We start from the raw sequence: 7,183 nt of genomic DNA on the forward strand, positions 1-7,183 counted from the left end.
CACATGAGTTCAGGACTGGCCTGAGCAAGAGTGAGACCCAGTCTCTAAAAAACATAGCCAGGCATTGTGTGGCAGGCACCTGTAGTTCCAGCTACTTGGAAGGCAGAGGCAAGAGGATTGCTTGAGCCCATGAGTTTGAGGTTGCTGTGAACTATGACACCATGGCACTCTACCAAGGGTGACAAAATGTGACTCTTTCAAAAAAAAGAAAGAAAGAAACTCTTCAATGAACATATTTGTTATTCCAGCACATATATTTTTTTCCTTGAGACTTTATAAAACATTTCATACATATTTTTGTGTTCTATAAGTCACATCTAATTTGTAAAATCTTTTCAAATATCTTTTACATTTAATACTATTTACACTTAATATATATAACTTTAAAAATGGTTCTATTTCAGCATAAATCAAATTTTTTTATTTTTTAAATTAAATTTTTAATTATTTTTGTAACATCACCTTTTTTAAAATCATAAAAATGACTCATGCTTATTTTTATTTATTTATTTTGAGACAGAGTTTCACTTTGTTGCCCTCAATAGAGTGCCCTGGCATCATAGCTCATAGCACCCTCAAACTCTTGGGCTTGAGCGATTCTCTTGTCTCAGCCTCCCGAGTGGCTGAGACCCACCACAACACCCAGCTGGTTTTAGAGAGGAGGTCTGGCTGTGCCTGAGGCTGGTCTTGAACCTGTGATCTCAGGCAATCCAGTCACCTCAGCCTCCTGGGGTGCTAGGATTACAAATGTGAGGCATCACTACAGGCAACTCATGCTTATTGTCACAAATTGCTGAAGTGAATAAAGAGTACGGAATAATCATCATTTTCATTTTGATATGTATCTTTGCAGCTATTCAGTGAATAGTCATACATTTAGAATAAAAGGAAAACAGAGGAGTTGAGTTTTTAGGGTTTTTTTTCCTTTTCACCAAAAAAATGAGGATCTCTTCATACCCTCTTCATCATTTTTGATGTGAAAAATATAAAGAAATAATAAAAGAAAAGTAAAAATCACATGTGGGCCATTATATAAAAATTATAAAAAATGAGCATCTCCTCTTTTTCATTCTGGCCCATCAATCATCATTATTCAACCAGGAAGACAAAAATAGCTGTTTTTAAAGTCAAACATTTACTTTAATCACTTACTTCTGATGCTTTATACTTCATAGAGTCTAACGCATAACTATGTTTACCTTCTCATCATGCATTTTTATTGGGTTGAAAATTTATCAAGATGAGACCAAACCACCATTCTTATTTTAATGTAATAAACTACACTAATTTTTGTTTTATGCTTATTTTAAACCTAACAGACAAGTGACTTGATAATATCAGCCAATTGTCCATTGCCTCAGTGCTTTGGCAGGTTTGAATGTTTGTCTGCTATAAAACTCGTGCTGAAATTCCACTGCCCATATAATGGTATTGGGAAGGAGGGTCTTTAAAAGGTGGTTCAGCCATGAGGCTTTTTTCTAAGGATGGGTATTAAACTCATTTAAAACCTTTATAATAGGCTCGCAGGAATGGACTGTCTTTTGGGGCCCTTCCACCTTCTGCCGTATTTTGGATCCAGCCTTCCTCTTTCTGGACTATGGCTATCTTGGAAGAAAAGAATGTCCCGACCAGACAACAAACCCACCAGCACCTTGACCTTGGGCTTCCCAGCTTCCTGAACTGTGAGCCAACAGATTTACAACCTTTATAAATTACTCCGCAGTATTAAGGTTCTGTGTATAGCAGCACAAACAGACGGAGGCACTCAGTTACCACATTTCTGTTACTTAGGTTAGAGCTGGTTGTTCTAGTCGGTAACTTTTAGGTTTGGATTCCAATGTCATTTTTTCCCATTAACCCTGCCCTGACCATATTATTTAAAACTGACAGAAACCCTGCTTTCTTATGCTATGGCCCTCTAACTTCCCATCCTATGCAGGTTTTGTTGTATTTGTCTAACTCTCCCCCTGTCTTCATTAACATAGAACCTTCACAAAGGCAGATTTTGTATGTGTTTTATCATTGTGAAATTCCCACTCCATCCCCTATGGAGGCACCTGTGGGCATTTAATACATATTTGTTAAATGCATGAATAAGTGAATGCATGAATGAGAATATATTTATGCAAGTAAAAGGGACCATTTTAAACCTACACTAAACATTTTAATCAAGTCAAGAAAAGTTTATTTTCCATTTATCTATAAATTGTATTACCCTCACATCTCGCTATCTCTTCTGCATAACTACACTGTGACACGTATGGAGTATCATTCCGGGGACGGAGGCACAAAGGGAGGAGTTAGATGCATCCTCTTCCCTCTTGGAGCTCACGTTTAGAGGACAATCAGAAAACAAGGAATCCAAGAAATAAATGAAGCAATCAGAAACTGAGTTGAATAAAATGATGGAAACAAGCAAAAGACAGAAACCAAAAACTAAGCTGAAGCTGGACACTCAAAGGGCTAGCCACAGAGCATGAGGAGGGAGCAGGGTTAGAACACAACCTTTCAGGCCTGCAGTTTGAGGAATCGAGAGAAAGCAAGGGGCTGGAGGGTGGTGAGCAACGTGAGTGCAGCTTGGATGAGGTTAGAAACACAAGCAGGGCCAGGTCCTGTAGGGCATGGCAGGGAACTACTGTTCACCATTCTGCAGGATTCAAGTTTAAGTGTCACTTCCACAGAGCAGTCTTCCGTGACCTTCAGAGGAAGGCTGGTCTGACTATTACTGGTTCCACTTGTGCTCTGGACTTGTCCTTCGAGTCTTTCATTCCACTTACGCAGTGTTTGCCATTCCTGAGAGAACTAAAGACTCATCAAGGCAGGGGCCACGTTTGACTTGTCCACAGAACTATCCTCAGTGCCTAGGGCAGTGCCTAATGTGTTCAATGAGTGGATAAATGGATGGATGAATGAGATGACTCAAAAGTAAAGCCAGGTTCATGCATGAAGGAAATTCACAGAACAGTACAACCCTCTCTTTTAATGTCCCTCTTTGTTTTTTAATTCCCAACTCTTCTTAATGTCAAAAGATGTTAAATATCAATTTCTACTTATTAAAAAAAAAAGCAGAACAAGTGAAATTACAGGCGTGGGATTAGTACACACATGTTTAACGGAACTCTGTTTCTGGGTCCCAAGTGTCGTGTCAGCAACTTTAGTTCTTCTTTTCATTTGCAGCAACTTTGTTTGGAACCACTCCAATCCCCAGCCAACCGTCAGCCACCACAGCACCCTGCAGCAGGACTTGGGTTTACATTCCCCTGCTATGAAAGCCAAAAGCAGGAAATAAGCTTCAGATAGCTGACTGCGGTCTAGAGTGTTCGGTCTCTCTCTCTCCCTCTCTCTCCCTGCATGTACACACATTTGCATGTGGGTAAAACCACTAGGTTGGGAACTAGAAGATAACTAAGCATTAAACAAATATGACTCATGGTATTTAATCTTATGGCAACTTTCTTTTGTTCTTTAAGTCCCTACAGGGATAAATTTCCTCCTCCTGCTTTGATCAAACCTCTGTCAGCCTCACAATCTCTAGGTTAACACTTGGACAGATAAAGAAAAAGAAGAAGAATTCAGAAATTGCAATGCCAGGTCCATTTAGAGGCGAAGTCCCTCTCCTACCCAGACAAGGGGCTGTTGTAGGAAGAAGAGTGAAGTCATTGACTCCCTCCATCCTACCCTGCCTACAATTTAACCTTTCCAAGCTCCATAACTCTGTTTTTTATCCTCTCGGGGTTACAGAAAATGAAAGGGGAGTCATGATGGAGGAAAGAAAGCTATTACTTCACTAGTACTTTTATAAGCAAATTTTGTGGTCTCTGGGCTTGGTACAAATTCAAACCGAGTCTTTCTTTCCCGAATGCTTTCTGTGAATTCTCCTGAGATTCTTTATTTCTGAGATCTCTCTCCCGTGCTCCCTGACCTGTGGCAATGTATGTCTATTCTAGATGGGGACGAGTGCCTGCTTCTATACCCCACTGCATCCTGTGGTCTACTTGCAGTTTTCTTTTTCTGAGGTTCCTTCACTCCCAGAAAAACTTCTGCTATATGATTTAAGACCTTTCTTCCAACAGACTCTGGGAACGCAATTACTTCCCAAGTAAAACTCTCTGTTCTGGTACTCATGACCCTTTATATAACTTAAGCATGACTAGACACCAGCCTACTGCAGGCAGCAAATGTTAAACCTCTGATGAGCTTTGTGAGTGGTCTTCTTAAAGGAGAGTCCTCTGTGTTTTTTAAAAAGCAGATGCCCAAGAAGATTTAGAGAAGTCTAAATACCTACGTCACAATTATTAAAGCACTGAAATAGCAGAGATGGAGGAAGAACTTTGGAAAAGTTTGGTTGTGTATTTGGTTGTTTGGGTGATCACTGTTGTGATTACAGCCCCTATTTATTTATTTATTTATTTATTTTGAGAAAGAGTCTCAAATGTCGCCCTCGGTAGAGTGTCGTCGCGTCGCAGCTCACAAGAACCTCAAACTCTTGGGTTTAAGCGATTCTCTTGCATCAGCCTCCCAAATAGCTGGGACCACAGACACCCACCACAACGCCTGGCTATTTCTTTTTGTAGTCGTCATTGTTGTTTGGCAGGCCCGGGCCAGGTTCAAACCCGCCAGCCCTGGTGTATTTGACTGGAGCCCTAACCACTGAGCTATGGCGCCGAGCCAGCCCCTTCCCTTTTGAGGAGGAGATGGGAGAGGAATGTCCCTCCTCACCCCCAATTGGCTAACAGAAATTGAAAGATACATCAATAGTGATTATTTATTTAATCTGAAGAACAGAAGGGAAGAAAAATGAACAGAGTCTCATTAAATATACTACTGAGCCTCCCAGAAGAAGAGAAAGAAAAACACAAGTAAAAAAGTAAAGAAATAGTACTGAAAATATCCCAAATTTGATTAATAGTGGCAGCAGATATTTTAAGTTTCTGTGGAATTAAGGCATTTCTGTCCTGTTCGCCCCACTAGACACAAGGAAAATGAGTTTCCTCCCACAACTGGCTCAATCCTAGAAATCTTCCCGCAACGAGGTTGTGCAGCTGGTATCAAGAATGCTCACAAAGCAGCAGGGTTTTTTCTTATCGCTATGGTGGACAACCAGTCTCGGTGAGCATATCTAGTATTCTGTGTGTGAAGGAAGAAATAGGAAGCTTACAATTCCTTTTTTCTTGCATTCTTTCTTTTTTGTTTTCATGTCCCATAATTAGAAACTTCCTTCTTTAACATCAATGTGGCCATCCTTTCCCACACACGCTGGTCTATGCAAGGCAACGGTTGGCTTTTAATGAATGCTTCATAGTGAGTTGTTCGCCCAAAACCCTTCTGTCATGTTGTCGGGGCAAGATAGACTTCTCAGGAAAAGTGAACAGGACCCCAAACCCAGACTAGAGTGTCGCGTCACTTCTCTCCCTCTGCACAGAGTGATACGACGAGAGGAGAAGAAGGGGTTATTATTAGTGCCGTGGCATCTGGGGGAAAGAAGGCTGGATAGCAACGCAAAGGATCCTTTTCTATTTCCCGTCATTTCATCAGAAAAAGGTTCAGCAGTTAAGTAGTGACAGTTTCTCAACTGCAGCCAGGCTAAGTTCAGGCCTGTCTCCTCCTTTATTTGGGGAATCTTGATCTTTGGTTTCCTCACCTGTAAGTGGGGAAAAAGGATCCTGTATCTCACAGAGGCAGTGGGAGGATGACATGAGAAAACAAATATATACAAATCACCTAGCAGGCGGCAGATAGACAGAGTACTCATTTTCCATTGTTGCTTAGGAAACCAATGCTTTCCCCCAAACTGCCTCCACTTGATGTAACTCATGTAGTTCTACGGAAATGTCTAAGAAATTAAAGTCGCCAAATTCATTGAGCACCTTTTAGAAAGACCATGTACTTTTTCATACTCAATAGTGAGTTTTTGTTTGTTTGTTTTTGAGACACAGCCTCAAGCTATTGCCTTGGGTAGAGTGCCATGGCATCACAGCTCACAGCAACCTCCAACTCCTGGGCTTAGATGATTCTCTTGCCTCAGCCTCCCTAGTAGCTGGGCCTGCAGGCGCCCACCACAACGCCCAGCTATTTTTTGGTTGTAGTGTTCTTTGTTGTTTGGCAGGCCCAGGTGGATTTGAACCCACCAGCTCTGGTGTATGTGGTTGGCACCTTAGCCTCTTGAGCTACAGGCTCTGAGCCTCAATAATGAGTTTTTAATAGAAATGAAGAAATTCTGCTGTTTCTAACCCATTCAATTAAAAAAAAAAACATTGGAACATTAGTCTGCTGCCAAATTCAAAGCTCTCTCTTCATTCTGTTGGACATAAAAATGTATCATAGAATGTATCATAGGCTCAGTACCCGTAACTCAGGGAGTAGGGTGCCTACCATATACACCGAGGCTGGTGGGTTCAAGTCCAGTCCAGGCCTGCTAAACAACAATGACAACTGCAACCAAAAAATAGCCGGGTGTTGTGGTGGGTGCCTGTAGTTCCAGCTACTTTGGAGGCTGAGGCAAGAGAATCAGTTAAGCCCAAGAGTTTGAGGTTGCTGTGAGCTGTGACACCACAGCACTCTACCGAGGGCAAAATAGTGAGACTCTATCTCAAATAAATAAATAAATATTAAAAAAATAAAGTAAGGCATTTCTTAACCCATCTACTAGGTCAGTCCCCTTGTACTTCTCCTCAGTATCTCTCACTACCACATTCTACACCACGTTCTACCACTAGGTGATTTGTACCACGTTCTACATTGCCTGTCTCCCCCAGCTGGGAACAACATAAGGGAAGTGCTGTCTTCTCCCGTATTCTGGCTGGAGTGATCATTCAGTTATTATCGACTGAAAGAGGAATAAACAAAACTGAGAATCTGCAGAACACTGGCCAGGTCACAGACCAGGTCCTGTGCTGAGAAACGATGAAAGGGGATAAATCCTGCTCACAGAACAGAGAAGGACGAACTGGAAGATGCCACAGCGACTGCTGATTTGAATACTTAATTTTAAAACTCCATGCTTCTTAAACATTTCCCATACATTTTAATTTTTTATAACAAAATAGAAATTATCATTTCCTATTTTATGATTCAAAAAATAGGTTTAGAAAGATGATTTGTCGGCTCAGCGCCTATAGCTCAACCGGCTAAGGCGCCAGCCACGTACACTTAAGGTGGCAGGTTCGAATCCCCAGCCCGGACC

The 7,183-nt window shown here is 41.4% G+C and overlaps 1 protein-coding gene across 1 annotated transcript in view; it reads right to left on the minus strand.

Moving 5' to 3' along the window:
• The window catches only part of PLA2G4A (phospholipase A2 group IVA), a 156,894-nt gene that overhangs the window by 136,464 nt on the left and 13,247 nt on the right, over positions 1 to 7,183 (minus strand). The gene's annotated exons all lie outside the window — the stretch shown is intronic.

Source organism: Otolemur garnettii, unplaced genomic scaffold (assembly GCF_000181295.1).
Source record: "Otolemur garnettii isolate 467f Iridium unplaced genomic scaffold, OtoGar3 scaffold00016, whole genome shotgun sequence".
In the NCBI taxonomy this organism is placed as follows: domain Eukaryota; kingdom Metazoa; phylum Chordata; class Mammalia; order Primates; family Galagidae; genus Otolemur; species Otolemur garnettii.